This window comes from Colobus angolensis, unplaced genomic scaffold (genome assembly GCF_000951035.1).
Source record: "Colobus angolensis palliatus isolate OR3802 unplaced genomic scaffold, Cang.pa_1.0 Scaffold191, whole genome shotgun sequence".
Taxonomy (NCBI): domain Eukaryota; kingdom Metazoa; phylum Chordata; class Mammalia; order Primates; family Cercopithecidae; genus Colobus; species Colobus angolensis.
The window spans coordinates 4,606,382-4,630,236 of NW_012115055.1; positions in this window are offsets into that span (position 1 = coordinate 4,606,382).

The following is a 23,855-nucleotide window of genomic DNA, read 5'->3' on the forward strand; positions in this document are numbered from 1 at the left end:
ACAGCTTCTCCCACCAATGACATAGATGAGACTTGTGTAATACAAATGCCCTGAAATGCTAGCTGTTATGGAGTCAATGCTTCTCTTGAGATAGCATAGATGTTAACTAAGTGCAAATTTAGAAGGACAGTGTTGAGTTCTCTAATAATTCTCAAAAGATTAAGATGTAACAGTATGCTATAAATTTGAGACTAAGTACACCCCCCCCCCATGGAAAAACATAGCATGGCTTATTTATTGTACTTTAAAGCGAATTTTGGAAAAACCATGCAATATACATTAAAAATTATCTTGTTTTGATGATCGTTCTATCTGTCCATAATGTAAGTAACACATTTGTGTGTATCTTGGAGGCCAATAAGAAAGATTTTCAAAACTGTGGACTTTGCCTAGCATAACAGGAGCCCTTCATTCTATGCCTTTCTTGTAGTTTATCTCTTAGTAGCTAATCCTAGAGCAGATCTGTGGTTAGGCCACCTCTGTTTATATCTTGGGCTGGCCTCTTAGGAAATTTTTAAACCCGGAAAAATTACTTAATCCTTCTAAATTTTAGACTTCCTCTAAAATAAAGAATAATCATATTATCCTTATTTTAATGTTCTGTGTATACAAGGATGAGATGCCACCATAAATATGAAACTGAATAATGATGGTATAAAGTAATCACTCAGTAAGTGTTGGCAGTATTGTTATCACCACTTATTTCTTGATATTCATTACTCCAGTTGTGTATCTGTTACTCTGCAACTCTGTTATCCTTAGCTGAAAATTTTGGTAGAGATTCTCACATTTTGCTTCTTCAAGTAGCTATGACTACAAATGTGGTACTAGTGTTAGCCTAAGAGGTGGTTGCCTTTTACAAAGATTTTTAACAGCTGATCAAGAAAAAAAGGAATAATCCTCAATAATTACAATTGATGAAAGTGAAACTAACTGGCTTGGAAAATTATTAAAAAAAAGAAAAAAAAGATCCTAGTCATGTGGATTCCAAGCCTTCATACCATCCTGTGTTCTCCTGCACCACCATCTTTAAATACGATGTCTTACATTTACATTCTTTTGGTTATTTTTTTCCTTAACCCCCTTTAAAATTGTTAAACATTATTATACTCAGCTCCTTTATAAATAATTTTTGGAGACACTTTTATTATGAGTCTAAGCTCATATTACCTTCACAATTTTTTTCATCAGACAACTCCCTATCATAATATCCTCAAACATAACTTTAATTTTCATTACTTCAAGCTTCATTGAGGTACACTTGTCAAAATTTGTGTCTGTTTAAGTTGTACAATGTGATAATGTCATATACATACACATTATGAAGTAATTACCACAATCAAGCTAATGAATATATACATCACCTGTTAGCATTACCATTTTCATGTGTATGATGAGAACACTTAAAGTCTATGCTATCAGCAAATTTCAAATATGCATGCTATACATGAGATTTTTCAGAACTTATTAATCTAACTAAAACTTTCTGTGCTTTTGCCAAAATATTTGCAAACCATACATCTGTTAAGGGGTTAATGTCCAAAATACGTAAGGAAATCAACCCACTCAATAGCAAAGAATACATATAACCCACTAAAAAGAAGAGTATAAGCCTGAATAGACATTTCTCCAAAGATGACATGCCAATGGTCAACTGGCATATAGAAAGGTGCTCAGTATCATTAATCAGGGAAATGCAAGTCAAAACCACAATGAGATCACATCACACCTGTTAGAATGACTAACATCATAAAGATAAAAGATAACAAGTGTTCATAGGGATGTGGAGAAAAGGGAATCCCCACACACTGTTGGTGGGAATGTAAATTGGTACAGCCATTATGGAAGACAATATGGATATTTCTCAAAAAATTAATTTCTTATTTTAATACTGAATCTAATTTTTTCTGTCCAATTTCAGTAAACAAAAACCTTCACAATTTTTACTGTATAAATTAAAATACAATTTAAATTTCTTTATACTCTTGAAAAGTTACGTTTTGTTCTCTTAATTTTAACATATGTTAACTCACCACTTACAAAGAAGATTTTAGGTTGGCATTCAGAGGTCCTACTATTTATATTTCTTGTAAATAATTTTATCCCTAGACTTCCTAAATAATGAGGAAAGATTAACTCGGTATATATACACTCATGCACACACAAACGTGGTCCAAGAGAAATTCAGATACTATTCATGTTAGCTTACTACCCAGGGATTTTTATTTGCTCTTCGTAATAGGTAGAAATGGAAAAGTCATGACCAGGTAAATATGCCCAACCACATATCTCATTCCTATGCACTTCCCATGTGTTGGATGAAAGAAGTAAATCTGAAGTGTGATGAGCACGTTAGTTTCAATTTAGGTATATAACCGTGTTATCTCATATTTGATCTTTTGAAATGCCTTAGGTTGCATTGATAATAAAAGACTTCATGTTACAATTCTTTGGAAACCGCACATCCTATGTTTTATAGATTTGACTTCAATATAGTATGCTTTTTTCTGCTTGTAATTCCTAATCTGAATGACCATCATAATCTCTTAGGTTAATTTTAAAATCCCTGATCCATATATCAAAGTTTTCTAATGCACCCTATAAATCAGCTTCAGAATCAACATTTTTGGAATGTTCTCTGGGTGATCCTTTTGTAGCCATCATTTCTGAAGAGTCAGAAACACCATAGGAAAATATAAAATAGTTATAAATAGGTATTTTGCCACTAAGGGTAGACCATTCTCATGACTGAATGTGTAAGCATTATTATATTTGGTGTTTTTCTTACCAATCTTTAGTCACCCTCTGATTCTAAGAGCTTTGAGAATATTGTAAATTCCCATCTCTTAAGTATTCTGCTCAACATTAAAAAATGCTTCAGAGTTAATGTGGCAATATACAAACGTATGTTTCTGAAATGTATTTATACACAACATTTAACAGTTACACTACTTTCAGTTTTGAACCCTTCCTAATTTTTCAAATCTCTGCTTAGGATCATGTATCGTAAGAGCAGAAGTATGGCCCTGGCTGGCTACTCTGGGATAGCACCCAATAGGTGTAGAATTGGCCATAGCTGAGTGAATACATGACTGTTCACCGTCAGCGTTTCTTATTGCTACAGTCTTATTCTGATTCCTATAGAAACACCTGAATTTTCTGTAAAATAACTAGAACTCCTCCATTCTGCTTATAAACATGTTTACTTTCAATCAAAATTCTAACTGTGCATGCTTATGTGAGAACTGAAGTCTCAACAGGTTTCTAACTGACTTTTCCAGATGACATCAGTCTAAAGATGAGGAGCAATGGGATCACTTCAAGATTACAACTTTACTGTAGTAGAATTTTTATAGAAAATGGAACAAGAAACTTTGAACGATAGTAAACAGAGACATCATGCATCTCATAATGTCTGTCAGGAAGGATTTTCATGAGCTCATGAGGTAATCGGTCTGCAATTGTAATTCTAAGAGCCAAACTTATATGTGCCCTTTGAGTGCTCAGAGCTCTGCTTTTCCTCCTTTGTACTTTGGAACGCAAGCAAAAATTCTCCTTAGAGATATGTAAATACCAATAAAAGGAAAGAGAGTCATTGACACACAGTCAGAATCATCCCCCAAGGGCAAAATTCTAAGCTTAGAGAGATATCTCTGTGTTGACTGCTACAATGTGAAAATTCATATATGTGTTTTGAAACAAGAGCCAGAACATTGTCTCGTTGACACTGGAGTGATTTATCTAGTTATGATAGAGATGAATATAAACTCCAAGACAAATCTCTGTTACTCACATTTTAGAAAGTGGACCCAGGACTCCTATGTGTTAAAATTGCTACTGAAGCATTTGGTTTGCTTGTAATTATTACTTTGACAGAAATTTGCTAGGTTTAAAGAACCTGCAGTCAACTTTAGAACAACAGAGGGTAGAATAATAAATGATATTTATGAGAAGAGCCAACAGTATCACTTTGATGACTTACTTATTTCTAAAAGGAATATAAAAGATGCTCTAAGGTGCCATATAAAGTTTTTGATTAATTATTTATTTATTTTTGAGACTGAGTGTCGCTTTGTCACCCAGGTTAGAGTGCAGTGGCACCATCTTGGCTCACTGCAACCTCCACTTCCCAGGTTCAAGCAATTCTTCAGCCTCAGCCTCCTGAGTAGCTGGGACTACAGACGTGTGCCACCACATCCGGCTAATTTTTGTATTTTTAGTAGAGACGGGGTTTCACCATGTTGGCCAGGCTGGTCTTGAACTCCTGACTTCAGGTGATCCACCTGCCTCGGTCTCCCAAAGTGCTGGGATTACAGGCGTGAACCACTGCACCCAGTCAAATTTCTTAATTTTTATACTGAATTAAATTGCTTTAAGTGAATTATGTAATTTTGAGAAGATACTAATAAGAAATTGGACTAAAGAAAATGCTCCTCTGAGAAACTACAAATAAAAATGCAAATATTTACTTTTTTCCCCAAAAGATATCTTCATAAATTTGGATATTTTCTGCTCGGTCTACTTGTGTTGCTACAAAAGAATACCCGAGGCTGGGTGATTTACAAAGAAAAGAATTTTATATGATTCACAATTCTTCAGGCTGTACAAGAAGCATGGCTCCAGCATCTGCTTCTGGTGAGGGCTTCAAGATCCTTTTGCTCATGGCAGAACGTGAAGCAGAGCTGGGATGTCCAGTGATCACAAGGTGAGAGAGCAAAAGGAAGAGAGATGGGAAAGAGATACCAGACTCTTTTAAATAAAAACAACCAAAACTATGGGGAAATGAATAGAGTAAAAGTCCACTAATGACCCTGAGGAAAACACCACGCCATTCGTGAGGGATCTGCCTCTTTGACCCAAACACCTGCCACTAGGCCCCACCTCCAAAACTGGGAATCTAATTTGACCATTTGGAGGCGTCACATATGTGAACCATAGCAACTTTGTTTTGTTTTTTTCTCATTCATTTCTCTACAAATAACTATCTAACACTTAAGTTGTTTAGTATATGTATATGCTAGATACTCTTAAAAAATGTTTTAAATACATGGATTGGTTTAATCCTCACAATAAGGAATTGTGAAATATGGTCTTAATACTCTGATTTTATACATATGGAACTGGGAAACAAAGAAGCTATATATGGTGGTCAAGATTACAGAGTCAAGTACAAAGTGTGTGCTGAATTTAGGCAGTCTCACAAGTCTAAACGTGACAATAGCATGAGACTGCATCTCTAATGCTTAAGCACGGGAATTCTAGGGCACAGACTACTTAGAATCAACTGTTCTAGCACTTCAAAAGATTTTAATATCTGTAATTCAAAACATCTTCTTAAAACCCTCTCAGGTATTAGAGCAATTAGGTAGGTTAATTGGCTATTTTAACATCACATAGCCAGTGAATTTTAGGACTAGTAAAATTAAGTGCTTTAAATTCTAGTCACACTTTCTACAGCAATAAAGAGTCTGACTCCATGTTTGATGTTTGAGTGCTGGAAGCTATTTGGCCCCATTTCCATCTCTCTCCCTCTAGCACTTATCAGGGCAAGTTGATAAAAATGACCACAGGTCTCTTGGCAGCAGTGGAAATACAAGCCACATAATCCATAACCCAAAAGCTGCAACATGTTCACAAATCTACCCCCTACTAAGAAAAAGAACTTCAAGCCAACCCTCAACCAATTGCTCGAGTCATTCCAGACTGGCTTCTGTACCAGTCTTGCATGCCCCAGAAAGTCTCTTTTCTTGAATAATAAATTTCAATGCACATTTGCATCAGTCTCCACATCCACACTAGATCTGGGCGAAGAGCTGATTTACGCCCCTACTGGATTACCACAAATATCTACCAATATCCACATTTCAAGAACTAACTATTAATCATTTTCATTATATAATTATGAAGTTAGCAGATACAGGTAATAGTTTGCCCAATTTGGTCATGTATTCATACATATTAGCAATGAAAATTTCACTTTTCTTTTAACAAAGAAATACATGATTCGATTTTAAGTATGCTACCATATAGTAAAAAATTTAGGAATAGTAACTGATAATAAAATCACCCAATATTGTAAAATCAGGTAATTTTTAATTAGTTATGCAGTCCCTAAAAAATAGTATTATTATATAATCCACCAATTTTACTTGAAATAATTGAAAGCAGGAACTCAGATATTGTGTACCCATTTTTATAGCAATATTATTCACAATAGCCAAAAAGTGTGAGAAAGTTAAATGTTCAACTTAACTGTATTTTGTTGGTGTGAGTATACAATGAAATATTATTCAGCCTTAAAAAGGAATGAAATTCTGATACATGCTATAATATAGATTAATCTTGAAGACATTATCTTATGTAAAATAAGCCACACATAGTAGGACAAATTTTATTTTACGCATATTTGACCACAACAAAAAGCAGTTAAAAATTATCCCAATGCAATCAAGTCTGCTGTTTTATTACATTTACATTTTTAAAAATATACATATATATGAGTTTTTAATGCCTTTGCACGTATTCTGAAACCTAAACAAGACTTTCATTGCAAATGAACACTAAGGATTGAGTATCTTTGGCTCTAATAGAGAGACTATATTTCTAATAAAGCTTGTGAATAAAGAATATTCCCTTTCACTGATTGATAAAAGATTGCTGCCAGTTCTGACTTCTCAGAAGAAATTAAGGTAACTATTTACTTTTTTTATTTGCCTCCTCCCACAACGTGATATAATATGACAAAAAAGGACAAGACAAAGAATTGCATATTATAGTTAATACTAAATATTAGAATCATTCTTCTATCTATATAGAATTTATGATTTATTAAAAAGTATTAAATACCCTGGGAATAATAAATATAATTTTCTACCTGAATCTAATTTTTTTCTACTTTAATAGAAACCTTATAATCGGTACATATTAACAAAAAGATAAAAAAATGCTTTCTACTTCCATATAAGAGATCAAATCTTATAAAATATCCACAAAATGATGCACATAAAAATCTTGAGGTAAATAGATATTTCATTTCTTACATGCATACATGGTAAACAATGCACCCTTCTCATTAGAAAATATCTTGATATCAAAGAGAGCAGGGTGTTGGATATGAGATTAACTCTTCTCATTCTTTTATGGGATTATCATGGATCTTTATACAGTTTGAGAAATAGAAACAAAACCAGCATTATTTGGGGTGGATAGGCAAGGAAGACCCTGGGGTCACTAACGCTGTGAAGAGATGTAGCCACACTACAATAATAAATTCTCCTACCATTTATCTCTACAGACATATTCCATATCAGCAGAAGTGATCATTTTAATGAGAAGGTTTTAGGTCGTCTTTGCAACCCAGCTGGCCAATTCCTTCTATATCTTCATTCCAATAGCTTTAACATCAGGGCAGAAAACCCTCTGGTAATCCTAACTTCCTTCCACTTCTTTCAGAAAACAGATGCTTGCAGTGCAATAATAAGACACGTTTATCTGTTGTGAACTCATAGAATCTGAAGCCTTGTCTTTTCTCCTTTTTTTTTAATTTTTTATTTTATTTTATTTTTTTGAGAGATGGAGTCTCACTATGTTGCTCAGGTTGGTCTCCAACTCCTTGCCTCAAGCAATCCTCCTGCCTCAGCCTCCCCATGGCCCACATGCCCAGGCTGCTTCTTAAATAAAATATTTGAAGAATGTAAACTCCTCTACTCTCTTTTTGAACAAATTCTGAATTAGTCGTCTGTGTTTCTATGCACTCTAAGAAGTTAATTTTGACTATGTATAATTATATTATGATAATATGGTAGTATTATATTTCACTCGAACTGGGATGGAATTTTGCTTGTGTGACATGTTTGCTTTTTATGTGTGCTTTATTATGGCACGTTAGTACTTCATCCAGTATTGTGTAATCTGAAATCAAAGTAATTTTGCCTATGTAACTGAATAATCTGCTTTTTGTCTTCTCCAATATCCTGGGGTTTTAGTGCCTCATTGGAAAACTGGCACCTTTACATTCTGGGGGAAAAAAAAAAACTGTTTTAATGATTCATAAGCATTTAGTCAGAAGAACTTAAAGAGCATTTTATTTTTTAATAGCTTTCCCATGTGTCCAAGAGTTATTTTAAGGTTGTCCCAGAAACATTATATGTTCATAACTATGGAATCCACAGTAGCTTGAAAGATTTTGTGTTTTTTTTAACACCAAACTAGATAATTGTCTTTAAACGAAAAGTATGCTTTGCAAGGAAGAAACATCTATTTTGACAGTTTCTCAAAATTGAATGCTTCTTTTCTTACTAATAAAATAAATTACATAAACCATCAATTAATAGGGATGGTCAAAATCAAATTTTCAGACACTTTTTGTTTCAATATGAATTGTCCAAAACTTATACCATCACCATATTTAGACTAGGAAAAATAAATGAGATTGGTGTGGTATAAGGAACACTGAGTTCTAGCACCATGTTTATTAATGCTTTAATGAACTTGTGTAAGAAATTTAATCGCTATGTGCTTGTTAACACATAAGAAATGGGAATAATGTTCAATATATTAAACATTTTTGAGGGTGTCTGTGTGATGTAGAATTGCAGATTAGAAAAGGGTGCTAGTTCTTTAGTCCCTTTTCTGTACCTTTCCCATTGCATGTTTCCCTCAGATGTGTTGGCCATACCTGTCTCTCAAACCCTTACCAAAGAGCCCTGCAAACTGCTCCTGTCTCCTGCCACTACTTCAGAATTCATATAAAGCTGCTGAAAGGACGGGGTCATGCAACCCGGATCACAGGGAGTTAACTCCCTTTGAGCATACTTGAATCAATGGCATATGGGAAATCGGAGGAACTAGTAGACAAAAATCTGTTTCGCTTCTCCTCTTCAATAGATTCTTCCAGTCCTGAGTTTTCTGTAAGGCCTCTGTAGAGATGTCTCAAGTGTCTGAGTGACTTCTTGACTCTCCTCATGAGCAATAGCAAGCTTAAGAAAGCACCATCTTGCTGGGGAAAAAAGACTATTACTCATGAACTTTTAAAAATAAAGTTCTCTAAGTGGTACCATAGGAGATGTTCAGAGTGATTAGGGATACGTGGTATTCCTAGTTTAGCACCTGCCCTAGTACAGGGACATTCAGGAATGTTTGTAGGAGGATGTTTTAAATGAGATTTGTCCACTATTTAGGAATTGTCTTGGGTAAAGAGACGTCCATTAGAGACATCACCATATTTAAGGATCTCCACAAGCAGAAGAGGGTATGGCAGGAGAACATGAGAGATTAGGAGGGGGAGGCATATATCGTAGTTAAAAAGCCAAACTATGATAACAAAAAATCATAAAGTACTTTTAAGTCTTTATTTTGATATAATTACTTTAACATGAAACAAGACATTTTAGCATATTTGCAATTAAGATAATATTTCAACGGCCTTTTTTGAGCTTGAACTGGATGTTCATTTTTTGTATTTTTATTTCTCCTTTGTTTTATTTGCATCCTTGGGCTCAACTATAAAATTATGGCTCATACTTTTAACACGTTTTCTTTGCCATAAAGCAAACCTCTGAAGGGATATACTTTATGCATTATAGCAAATGATATTTTTATAATAGGCACCATTTATTTTATGCAGTTTAAAATACATTGCAATTTTTAAATGGCAATCAAGTAAAAATATCTTTCCTCATAGATTTTTGTATCTCATTCACTTTGCTCAGTTTTCATAGTGCTAATCCAAAGGAAGATCCTTCTTTTATTTTTCTACTTAGAAGTCTTAATACAGCATTAAGAGCAAGACCTAAAAGATGTATGTGGTCCATTACAAGTCCATGTGAACTAGTTTTGTTTTGGCTAATCATTTAAACCAATAGAAAACAATTTTAGAAGTTGTTTAACTTGTTTTGGCTCACTATGTTAGTGTCTACAAAGAAAATGATGACATTCAGGTCTCAAGTACAGGGAGACTTCAAGATGACTGACTGGAGGTGCTTGGCACTTGCCTTCTCCACAAACAAGGACCATAACATTTGTGATATTATTGTGTTGCTGTCTGTCTTATTTCTTAGGTCTAGCAGCATTTGCTTTATAAATTTGGGAGCTCCAGTAGGTGCATATATATTTAGAGTTTTGATATTTTCTTGTTTGTCTAGTCCTCTTATCATTATATAATGTCCTTCTTTGTCTTTTTAACTGTTTTTGCTTAAAAGTCTATTTTGTCTTATATCTGAATAGATAATCCTGCTGGCTTTTGGTGTGCATTTGCATGGAATACCTTTTTCACCCCTTTACCTTAAGTTAATGTGAGTTTTTATGTGTTAGATGAGTCACTTGAAGACACCAGATACAGGGTTGGTGGATTCTTACCCTTTCTGTCATTCTGTATCTTTTAAGTGTAGTATTTAGGCCATTTACATTCAACATTAGTATTGAGATGTGAGCTACTATTCTATTCATCATGTTACTTGTTGCCTGAATACCAGGTATGTGTTTTTGTTTTATTTGTTGTGTTATTGCTTTATAGGCCCTGTGAGATTTATGCTTTAAGGGGGTTCTACTTTGGTATACTTTGAGGTTTCATTTTAACATTTGAAACTCTTTTTAGCAGTTCTTATAGTGCTGTCTTGGTAGTGGTAAATTCTCTCAGCATTAATTTGTCTGAAAAAGATTGTACCTTTCCTTTATTTATGAAACTTAGTTTTGCTGGATACAAAATTCTTGGCTAATTATTGTTCTGTTTAAGGAAGCTAAAGATAGGACCCCAATCTCTTCTAGCTTGTAGGGTTAGAGAAATCTGTTGTTAATCTGATAGGTTTTCCTTTATAGGTGACCTGATGCTTTTGCCTTACAGTTCTTAAGATTCTTTCCTTCATCTTGCCTTTAGATAACATAATGGCTACCTGCCTAGATGATGATCCTTTTGTGGTTAAATTCCCTGGGTGTTCTTTGAGCTTCTTATGTTTGAATGTCTAGTTCTCTAGCAAGGCATGGAAGTGTTCCTTGATTATTTGATCAAATAAGTTTTCCAAACTTTTAGATTTATCTTCTACCCCGAGAACACAAATTATTTTTGGGTTTGGTCATTTTACATAATTCCAAACTTGGAGGCTTTGTTCATTTTTTAAATTCTTTTTCCTTTGTCTTTGTTGGATTGGGTTAATTTGAAAGCCGTGTCTTTGAGCTCGGAAGTTCTTTCTTCTACTTGTCTGATTGTATTGTTGAAACTTTCCAGTGTATTTTTGCATTTCTCTAAGTGTGTCTTTCATTTCCAGAAGTTGTGATTGTTTTTATTTATGCACTCTATTTCTGGATTTTTTTTGTCCATATCCTGTTTTTTTTTTGTTGTTAATTTATTTAAGTTGTTTTTCACCTTTCTCTGGTGCCTCTTTGAGTAGCTTAATAATTGACCTTCTGTTTTCTTTCTCTGGCAATTCAGATATTTCCTCTTGGTTTGGATCGATTGCTGCTGAACTAGTGCGATCTTGGGGTGTTAAAGAATCTTGTTTTCTCATATCACTGGAATTGTTTTTCTAGTTTCTTCTCAATTGGATAGATCATGTCAGAGGGAAGATCTGGGGTTCAATGGCTGCTGTTCAGATTCTTTGTATCATGGGGTACTCCCTTAATGTGGTGCTCTCTCCCTACCCCTAGGCATGGGGGCTTTCTGAGAGCTAGACTGCAGTGATTCTTATTGCTCTTCCAGTCTAGCCACCCAGCAGAGCTAGCAGGCTCTGGGCTAGTACTGGGGAGTGTCTGTAAAGAGTCCTGTGTTATGAATCTGTCTTCAGGTCTCTCAGCCAGGGATACCAGCACCTATTCCAGTGAAAGTGGCAGGGGATTGAAGTGGACTCTGTGGGGATCATTGGTTGTAGTTTTGTTTAGTGCACTGGTTTTCTCGAATGCTAGCTGTGCTAGCAGTAAAGTTGTCATGGGAACAGACTCAGAACCTCTGGTTAGCCAGGAAGTAAGAGGTGGTGGGTGGTGGAATTAGCTGTTTTTTTTTTTTTTTTTCTCCTTTCTTGAAGAAGGATTGTTCTTTTATGAGTTGCTGTAATGGCTTAAGTTGGTTGGCCTCCAGCCAGGAGGTGGTGCTTTAAAGAGAGCATCTACTGGGTATATACCCAAAGGATTATAAATTATTCTACTACAAAGACACATGCACACGTATGTTTATTGCGGCACTATTCACAATAGCAAAGACTTGGAATCAACCCAAATGTCCATCTGTGACAGACTGGATTAAGAAAATGTGGCACATATACACCATGGAATACTATGCAGCCATAAAAAAGGATGAGTTTGCGTCCTTTGTAGGGACATGGATGCAGCTGGAAACCATCATTCTTAGCAAACTATCACAAGAAGAGAAAACCAAACACCGCATGTTCTCACTCATAGGTGGGAACTGAACAATGAGATCACTTGGACTCGGGAAGGGGAACATCACGCACTGGGGCCTATCATGGGGAGGGGGGAGAGGGGAGGGATTGCATCGGGGAGTTATACCTGATATAAATGATGAATTGATGGGTGCTGACGAGTTGATGGGTGCAGCACACCAACATGGCACAAGTATACATATGTAACAAACCTGCACGCTATGCACATGTACCCTAGAACTTAAAGTATAATAAAAAAAAAAAAAAGAGAGAGCATCTAGTATAAGGGTGATATACGCTTGCCCTACGGTCACCTGGATAAGTATTCGGGTTTCTCAGGTGATGGGTGGGGCCACAGAGCTCCCAAGAGATTAAGTCTTTTTCCTTTGACTAGCAACATGGGTAAAGAAAGACTAGCAGGCAGGGATACGATTATGTGTGTCTGAGCTCATACTCTCCTTGGGCAAGGCTTGTTGTGGTTGTTGTGCAGGATCAAGGTGAGGTTCTCAGGCCAATGGAGTTATGTTCCCAAGGGGGTTATGGCTGCTTCTTCTGTGTCATACAGGATGTCAGGGAAGTGAGGAGAAGCTGGCAGTGACAAGCCTCACCCAACTTCGATACAGCCAGCAAGGCCAGTCTCACTCGCACCACGCCCCACCAACAGCACCAAGTTTGTATTCAGGTAGGCTGTGAGCTGGGCTGAGATCTTGCCTCAGGCTATAAGCTTCCCTGATGAGAAAGTAAGCAAGGCTTTCAAGCCTTACCCCTCTCCACCTGCCTCAGCTTCTGTGATCATATCAGCATCTCCCATTTGCCTCCCCTTACAATCAGATTCTGCCCAGGAAAATTTGTGCTTGATCAAAATTATTGCAAATCTCAGCTGAAAGTTTCCTTCTCCCTGTGGTCTTTTCCCAATTCCAATGGCAGCGCTCCCCAAGGACCGCTGTGAGATATAGTCATAAATAGTTTCCCTGGGGACTGGGAGTGCCTTTATGGCTCTTCTTGCTGCTGCTTTCACTTTTATATTTTGCTCATCTCTCTAAATTCATTTCAGCTCTAAGTAAGGTTTAATCCTTTTCTGTGATATGGATTTTCAGGTTCCTCAGTGAGGATGTGTGTTCAGAGGAGGACTTGCCCCCTCTCACACTTTGGGCACTCACAGATTATTGGCTGTGTCACTGAGTTTGCAGTGGCAAGTCAGTTCTTTCAAAGGGTTTGTGAATTCTTTTGTTTTTCTTGGTATGTTCCTCTGGTAGTTCTTGGAGCAAAAGTTCACAATGTGTGTCTCCACATGCCATTTTCTCTGTCCAAGTGGGAGCTGCAAGTTAGTTCTGCTCTTTATCTGCCATTTTTCCCCTCAGTTCCTAAATCTATGTATTTATAGACAACAAATTTTCAACAAATGTGCCAAGAACACACACTGGACAAAGGACTTCCTCTTCAAAAATACTGAAAGGAAAATTAGATATACATATGCAGAAGAAGGAAACTAGACCCCTATCTCTCATAATATAAAAAAAATCAGCTCAAAATCGATAAAACATTTAAACATGAGACCTAGACCTTCTGCTAGAAGAAAACATAATGAAAACACTTCAGGACTAAATACATATTTTATGGCTAAATCTTCAAAAGCACAGGCAACAAAAATAGGAATATACAAATGAGACAATAGTAAACTAAAACGTTTCTGCACAGCATAGAAAACAATCAACAAAGTGAAGAGACAACTTGTTAAATGTGAAAAAATATTTGCAAACTACTCATTTGACAAGAGACTAATATGCAGAATATACAAAGAACTCAAACAACTCAGCAACAACAAAAATCCAAATGATTTTATTAAAAAGTGGGCAAATGATCTGAATAGAGGTATCTCAAAAGATGACATACAAATTACCAAGAAGTATATTTAAAAATGATCAATATAACTAATCAGGTAAATGCAAACCAAAACCAAAATGAGATACCATCTCACCGCAATTAAAATGGCTTTTTCCCAAAGGACACAAATAAATAAAACTACCATACAATCCAGCAATGTCACTACAAAGTACTTATCTGAAAAAAGGATTCAGTATATCAAAGGGATACCCATACCATTATGTTTATTGCAGCACTATTCACAATAGCCAAAATATGGATTCAATCTAAATGTTTATCAATGAATGAATTAATTAGAAAGATGGCATATCTACACAATGAAACACAATGATTCTGTCGTTTGCAGCAACATGGATGGAACTGGAAGTCATTAAGTGAAATAAGTCAGACACAGAAAAATAAATGCTGCAATGTCTCACTCATATGCAGAAGCTAAAATAATTGATCTCATGGAGAAGACAGATAATTATCAGAGTCTGAAAAAGGAGGTAGGGAATGAAAAGAGGTTGATTAAAAACAGATAGTTAAGTAGAAAGAGTAAGTTCTAGAGTTTGATATCACATTAGAGTGACTATAGCTACAAAAATTGATTGTATATTTCAAAATAGAAGAAAAAGTTTGAAATGTTCCCAACACAGAAAATGTTCAATGTTAGAAGAGATGGATATCCTACATACCATGACTTGATAATTATACATTGTATGCATGTATCAAAATATCAAATCTATAATCATCTATCAATAACATAATTTTAGCAAAGAAGAAAACAGCAAAAAATTTAAGGCTCACATACTACAAGTTAACTTCCTCGCAATCAAAATAAATCACGTTATATATCATTCACTAACTTTGTGTGATATTAAATTAAATGTGGGCATTAAGGTTACTGTAGTCCTATTAGAATATGGTCATTAAGCATCTTAATGGTCAAACTGTGAAACAAAGTCATTTATTTGTTATCCCTTTCCATATATATATATGTACTATTTATAGAGTAATTAATAAAACAAATATGAATGCAAAAAGTGAGTGAATTTTCTATTAATTTAGAATTGGCTATTGTTCAGATTTGAAATTCTCCTCTGCTTCATTTTGAAATAATTTAAACTTATTTAATTTAAAATAAAATAATTTTAGCCATTTTATTTTAAGGAAATTTATGAAATCTGCCTCAAAACATCTGGAGAAGTGATCTAAACCTTTAAAAGGACACTTCTAAATGGATAATCTTTAATATAATTGGCTTGAAGAGTGATGTTGTTATTTTTTATCATTATGAACATCGTTTATTTCTAGACATGGTCCACCACGCACTACTTTCAGTTATATGAGAAGTAGAGGGAAGATAAGAATAGAAATAAAAAAGTCAAGAGCCAGTCACAGTTTTATATTAAAGAGTTAAATCTAAAGACAGACTTGTAAGACAGAGGATGGAATTCTTAATATGAGCAATGAGCACCGTTTTCATTGCATAAAAGTCTGAACAGAATAGATAGCCAGTTGATGAGTGTAACTTTTTTCTGGAAATTGTAATATCTGTAATTGTAATATCTATCCTTTCCACACACATTCACATATCTACCATTAAAGAAGGTAGACTAGGCATAAGAAATTATATTTTTTAGGAAAAACAAGGTAAGAGCCACACTGACTATTGTGAGATGGTGTCTCATTGTGGTTTTGATTTGCATTTCTCTAATAATCAGTGATGTTGAGCTTTCTTTCTTGTGATTGTTGGCCATATGTATATCTTCTTTTGAAAAGTGTTCATGTCCTTTGCTCACTTTTTTATTGGGTTGCTTGTTATTTTTATTGTAAATTGGTGTAAGTTCCTTAAAGATGCTGGATATTAGAAAGGTCAGATTGGCTATTATTAAAAAGTAAAAAAATAACAGATGCTGGCGATGTTGTGGAGGAAAGGGAACACTATTTTTTTTTTTTTTTTTTCAAGACAGAGTCTTGCTTTGTCATCCAGGCTGGAGTGCAGTGGCGTGATCTCAGCTCACTGCAACCTCCACCTCCCGGGTTTGAGAAATTCTCCTTCCTCAGCCTCCTGAGTAGCTGGGATTACAGGAGCCTGCCACCATGCCTCGCTAATTTTTGTATTTTTAGCAGAGATGGGGTTAGTAGAGACAGCAGAAAAAGGAACACTTACACACGTTGGTGGGAGTGTAAATGAGTTTAGCCATTGTGGAAGAGAGTAGGGCGATTCCTCAAATATCTAAAGACAGAACTACCATTTGACCCAGCAATCCCATTATCTCATATATATGGAAAGGAATATAAATTATTCTATTATAAACACACATGTACATGTATGTTCATTGAAACACTATTCACAAGAGCAAAGACATGGAGTCAATCTAAATGTGCATCAATGATAGACTGGATAAAGAAAATGTGGTATATATACACCATGGAATACTATGCAGCCATAAAAAAGAACAAGATCATGTCCTTTGCAGAAACATGAATGGAGCTGGAGGCTATCTTCTTTAGCAAACTAACACAGAAACAGAAAACAAAATACCACATGTTCTCACTTATAAGTGGGAGCTAAATGATGGAATGCATGGACACATAGAGAGGAACCACAGATACTGGAGCCTATCAGAGGGTGGAGATTGGGAGTGGGAATGACTGTAACTCGTCCTGCCATGCTCTTGTGAGACTAAAAGCCTACTGGAACTTCCAAGTGCTCCATGTACCACTATAGGCCCTAACCAAAACTATCTGTGGTCTCATGCACATCTAGTTTAAATGGGCACCCCCGGCTTGTGCTTGCTGAATGGCCTGCTTTTAGTCCCAACTGTGAAAGGGAGCTGAGCTCCTATGTTTATTAATAAAGAAGCAGTTAGTAACTGCATATGCTGCCCTTTAGCCTCACAAGAGTGTGGCAGGACAAGTTACAGTTATCTTGCGGCTGACTTGCCCAATAGTGGAGTGGGTACATTCATGAGTAATGACCCCCCCGGAATGGAAAGGCACAGACATCCACCTTGCAAAGTGGGGTGGCTACTTAGAACAGTGGAGTACGCTCAGCATAAGTCTCTTAGCAGCAGTTATAAGAGGGCTTGGGACCTGTAGTCCTAACGCAAGATAAGGCCATGAGGCCTGAGGCACCCCTAGAGCCTGAGTCATCAGCATTTAAAGAAGAACATCCCTACTCTCCTAATGGGGCATGGAACACAAATGGGTCTAGCCAGGGTGCTACTGGTGCCTGGACTGCTGTTGCAGTTCAACTTAATACTGACACCGTATGGTTTGAAACCAAGTGTAGACAGAGGAGCTAATAAGCTGAACTCAGGGCAGTGTAAATGGTAATCACCAAAGACATAATCTGCGCCAATACAGTAATCTGCACTGACTGCTGGGCACTTTATCAAAGCTAATGTATGTCACAGGCCTGTGTGCACAGAGCCTATGTAAAAGGCCTGTGTCAAGCCTATATGTACGTATCTGGCGTGTGTGTGTATACGTGTCGGGCCAGGCTTATGTGTATGTATCAGGCCAGACTTACGTGTTAAGCCTATGTGTATGTATTGAGCCTGTGTGCCCAAAGCTTATGTGTTGGACGTGTGTGTCCAGAGCCTATATGCCAAACCTGTGTATTGGGCCTGTGTGCCCAAAACCTATGTCTCCCTCAGCCTAGGGGCTGGAATGTAAGGTACATGTTTGTGCTTTGGTCAAGGAATAGGCCGAGGTAAGCATGCGGGCCAGGATGACTCAGCGAGTTTAGGGTGCAGGCGCATACTCCACTTGTTACATAATCTGTTTGTGTAAACTTATACTTGGCTCTGAGCCACTATTGTTTGAAAAGGTATAACTTCCCCGACACTGTATAGGCTCAGTTCTCACTGGTGCCCAGAGAGAGAGTAACACTGCTTACCCTTGTAGAGCTGGCCGCCTTGAAGGTAGGCGGAGGGGAGCCAGGAACTGACTTGTGCACAGAGGGAAAGAATTAAGCTGCTGACCCTGTAGTTGGCCTTGCAGGTCAGGGAGTGTGGCTGCAAGTTTGGGGGCAGCAGGAGCCACACAACTGGCTGCTGAGAGGAGCCACAGAGCCAGAGCAGTTAGTGGAGGTAAATGCAGAGAGCTGCTAATGAGGGAGCTGGTGAATAAAGCTGTATTTCACCAGCCTATGGCCCCCTAAGTGTTCTTGCAGCTATCTGTGCATCCACTCACTCCCCTCGGACCTCAGCTGGGGCTACAACCTGACCCTGAACCTGATATTTGGTATTGTTGTGAGCCTAACAGTAAATAAAATTTCTATTTTATATTTTTGTATTAAAATTCTTAATTGATTGAGTCAAAAGGCAAAGAAAACCATTATGTAAACAATTTTTTTTTTTTTTTTTTTGAGACAGAGTCTCACTTTATCGCCCAGGCTGGAGTGCAGGGGCCAGATCTCAGCTCACTGCAAGCTCTGCCTTCCGCGTTTTATGTAAACAATTTTTAAGAGTCTTCTGAGTACAAGAACAAAGGAAGATATACAATAGTTTTTAAGCGTTTTCAATAATAGTAATTCCAAATATTCTAGAGATTGTTGGAATTTAGAGTTTATTTTAATATATAAAGTATGGAATATACAATATATAATATATACAGAATATTTAATACATAAACTATGGAATTTAGACTTTATTTTAATATGTAAAATATGGCTTTATTCAGTAGCTCTCTCAGCAGCTCTCTCACAGTGTCCACATTTATCTCGGCTATCTGCTATATACATTGCATATATAAATTCATAATTTTGATATTTATAACCACATTAGTCCTTACATAAAACAATACATTTGTTGTATTTAGTGATATACCAAAAAAAATTAGTCTCAGCAAAGGTACTTTCCCCAGATTATGCAGATGGTAATTGAAAGACAAAGTTAAACCCAACTTTTTTCTCCTTGCATGCATTGTTGTTTGCAGCATATTTGTTGCCTCATTACACCTCATCTAATTCACAAGAAAATTAGAAATGTTATAGTATTTATTTAGTTTTTGGTATCTCATAGGGTTTTAAAAAATACATTAGCACAAAGTAGAGTTTGAATACAACAAAAGACAGAGCCAAATAACATTTGGATACACAATGACTAATATTCTTTGGCAATGATGGTAATATCCTCTCCTCCATTCAAGTTGGGAGTCTCAAATAATTTCATTACTCACATTATTCACATTCAGTTTTCTCCTCAATTTTACCACCAACGTCAACTTAATCAGTTCCTGCCTTTCAATTCCAATTGCTTTCACTTGGCTCATTACTGTTCTACACCGCTACAAGAGCATTAGCCTCTGAAGTCGGAATTAACAAAGAGAAGGCATCAAAAGGTGCACGGAAGTCAAGTCTGTTACAGATGTATTGGGTTAAGTTGATGTGCCTTCTCTTAAGTAAACATGTATCCTGTTAAGTTGAATGAGCCTCCCATTACTTCAGTGTGTTCTGACGTGTCCTGATAGGATGATAAATACCACTTGAGCCTTGAGTATCAGCTGGGGAAAGTTGCTTGACACATCACTGGAACTCTTGCCCTTAGTTCAAAGATCTCTGAGACTTGGGGGATATTAGGAATTAATATAACAAAGACGCATTTATTCTAAGTTTCAAGTGCTGTGTCCTAAGATTAGTAAACTGTGGAATCATGCAGTCATATTCTAAAGAGTAGCTTATGTAAATGATAAAACTGTAATATGTGTAGAACAACAAACAGACTCCATTTGTAACAAGCTTTTAATTTGTCTCCTACTGGGCAATTTCTAATCCTACACACAACTGATAATGGAGTCTATTTGTAGCTACCGGACACAGAATGACAAGTAAGACATGGTCTCTGCTTTGAAGAATATAGAGATGGATGGAGACTACACTTCCAACAATCAAAATGCAATGTGGCGTGTGCTGCAATAGAACTATGAACCAATTTACTTACCTGTGAGTAACTCAATTGATCTTATTGTGTAAGGTCATAGAAAAGGAATCCATAAAAGATCATGGAGAGGTCAATTTTTCATTGTAATTATTATAACCATTATGACTTGTGAAACAATGAAAAGGTGGTGAAATATGTTAGAAAGATGTAAAAAATACATGCTAAAATTTATGTATCAATAGTATAGCATGTTCAAAGACAATAGAGAAGTTCCCTGTGCCTGGAGCTTTATGGATAGAAAAGAGAAAGGGGAAAACAAATGGAGAGCAAGCATGAGCTCCTGAAAGGGTATATTGCTGTGGGTAGTAGAATATCATTATAGATTGTTATGGAATATCATGAATAGTTGTTTGTATTAAAGGGATAACACTGTCACTAATTAAGAGAACTCAGAGAGATGTGCAGAGATATTAAAAACAAGTAAATGGCTTAGGGGTCTCTAGTAATAGTCACAAAGTTGAGTAAGAAAGGGGAAAATAATTGATACATTACTTTGTGGAATATTGTTAGGATGTGTTCTTTAGGAGATATTGAATACATCCAGGGTGATATTCAGGTTCCAGATTTGTTTTAATTGAATGCATGAGAGTAAAACTAATTGAGAGTTAATGTAGAAAGTCGAGGTTAGGGAACTGATTATATGGTCAATTTTAGAAAGATGTAGCTTGAAATGTTTAGATAATTTTTTTTTTCAAATCTTTTCTGTTGTAATAATGTTAGGTTTACAGAAAAGTCACAGGATATTACAAAATTTTCATATACCTTTCACTCAGCTTCCCCTAATATAAACATATTTTACTAATTGTATTCATTTTCTATTACTATGAAAGCAAAGTGTCACAAATTTAATGGCTTATTCCAACACAAATTCATTAACTTATAGTTCACATGTCCAAAATGGGTATCACTAGGCCAACATCACATTATTACCAGAGTTACTAACCTTTCTGGAGTCTCTAGGGGATAATCCAAATTCTCGTTTTGCCAACTTGTAGACAACCACCTGCCATTCTTGGCTTGTGGTCCCCTTTCATCTTCAAAGAGAGCAAGGGCCAGTTGCATTACTCTCATCAACAGTTTCTCATATCACATTAATCTGACATAGTGTATTTTACTTTCTTTTGCCACATTTGAGGAACATGGGATTACATTGGGTCCAACTGGGTAAACCAAGATCATCTACCAACGTAATGCTAATGTATTAGCGAATCTGAATTCTATTCACTACCTTAATTCCCTTTGTCATGTAACTTCATATATTTACACAAGGTTCCAGGGATTAAGACAGAGATATCTTTGGAGGGTAATTATTCGGCCTACCATGGTACTTTGGTCAAAAGGAATTTTTTGCATTTCACCAATTTTTCCATTATGGCTTTTCAGCACTATTTTATGTACAGCAGGTGAAGCCTCATTGGTACCCTGCCCAAACATGTTTGGCTACCACATTTTTTGTAAAATGAATTTCAAATTTTAGGATGACTATTCACAATTCTCATCTTCTATGAATCCTCCCCACAGGAAATATCCCAATCACTCTGAGAGCTGTGATGTCCTAGGAGAACATGCAATATAAAGATAATCAAAACTCTCTTATTTTAAAACATAATAATTCTGCATGATGAGTTAATTTGGGACTTTCTTTTCTTTACAGTGTTCTTTTTTTTTTTTTTGAGACGGAGTTTCGCTCTGTCGCCCAGGCTGGAGTGCAGTGGCCGGATCTCAGCTCACTGCAAGCTCCGCCTCCCGGGTTCACGCCATTCTCCTGCCTCAGCCTCCCGAGTAGCTGGGACTACAGGCGCCCGCCACGTCGCCCGGCTAGTTTTTTGTATTTTTTAGTAGAGACGGGGTTTCACCGTGTTAGCCAGGATGGTCTCGATCTCCTGACCTCGTGATCCGCCCGTCTCGGCCTCCCAAAGTGCTGGGATTACAGGCTTGAGCCACCGCGCCCGGCCCGTGTTCATTTTTTTTAACCTATAGGAAACACTCATCACTACTTTTATTGTTCCACTCGAATTCATCATTTTTCTCTGGCTTACTAAATAGCTGCCTAACAAATATTCCTACTAAAATGATTTCCCATCACACTATGTCTTCCAAACAATGGCTCAAAGTATCTTTTTTAATGTATTGTGTTCTTTCCCCAATCTTCCAATGGCTTCCATTCACAGTAAGAATAAAATTGTACCTTTCTGTCCTGAACTGAAAGACTGAACACGATCTTGTTCACCTTCTAGACCTTATCTTTCACCACCATCTGCCTGGTTTATTCTGTTCCTGGAGTCCACCAAAAGCATGCTGCCCTCAAGTTTTTCTACCTGCTATTTCTTCTGCTTGGAATATTCTTCCTCTAGGTATATATAGACTTGCTCCTTACTCCTTCCACTTTCTGTTCCAAAGTCACCTTTTTATAAGATTGTGAAAAAAAATAGATCTAAAATTAAAAGCCCTACAAAAAATACCAGTATTTTCTTTCCTCTTCCTTTTAGTAAAATATCATTTAGTGCTGTTTGAATATTTGCTTTAAATATTAGTTACAATTAAAGCGAATTATGTTCAATCAATATAATAGTTAATATTTTCAATCATTTGAAGGTTTCTAGATGTCAAACATTTTTCTAAGCATTTTAGATGTATTGAATAATTTGTTTCCGGAAATTCTCTAAGCTAGACATCATTTTTATCTTCATTCTACAGATGAGTAAACTGAGGCTCAAAATATAGATTTTTTTTTTTCCTGAGGCTAGACATTTAATGGAAATGCCATCCAACCTTACTGGGATGCTTCTGGATTACATAATGCTCACCCTTGTCTTATGTAGTCTCTGCTATAGGCATTTTTAAAAAACAACTTTAAGAACTCTTTCAAAAATATATTTAAAATAAATTATCTCTATAGCCATTTCTACAGGGATATTTGGGTGAGTGAAACTTAGGACACTTCTAAGTTCTACCTTCATTTCTTTCAACATCTGAAACCTCTGCTTCATGCAATTACTTTTACCCAACCCAATTCCGGCTCTTTTATTTGTACTCTCAATTAATGTACATGCAGTCTGTCTGAAAACCCCTTGTGTGTAATTCTTTGTCTAATTTTTATGTCCAGTACAGGTAATTTGTGTTCCATGGCTTTTGTCTTTCTCTGAAGCTTACAACTTGCATAAACAATGTACATTACTTTCTTTTTATGTCTTCTTATCTCCATTAATTACATTCTCACCACCTGAAAGGAATATTCTATATGTGTCTGTTATAGACTAAATTGTGTCCCACTAAGCTTCTTATATTGAAGTCCTAACTCCCAAAGTTAATGTATAGAGATGGGACTTATAAAGAGACATTTAAGTTTAAATGAGGCCATAATTTTGGGGCCCTAAATTTATAAAACTGGTGTCTATATATGAATAAGAAGATACTGAGAGATTTCTATGTGAATGCACGCAAAACAGGTCACATAAAGGTACAGTGAGAAGGCAGCCATCTCCACAGCATGAAGAGAAGCCTCACCAAAACCAAATCAGATGCCTCCTTAATTTTGAACTTCTAGCTTCCAGAACAGTGAGAAAATTAATTTTTTCTTGTTTAAGTCATTCAGTCTGTTATTTTGTTATGGCAGTCTGAGCAGACTACAAAACACTATTGAATTAAATTGTTGTATCTTGGGTAGCCA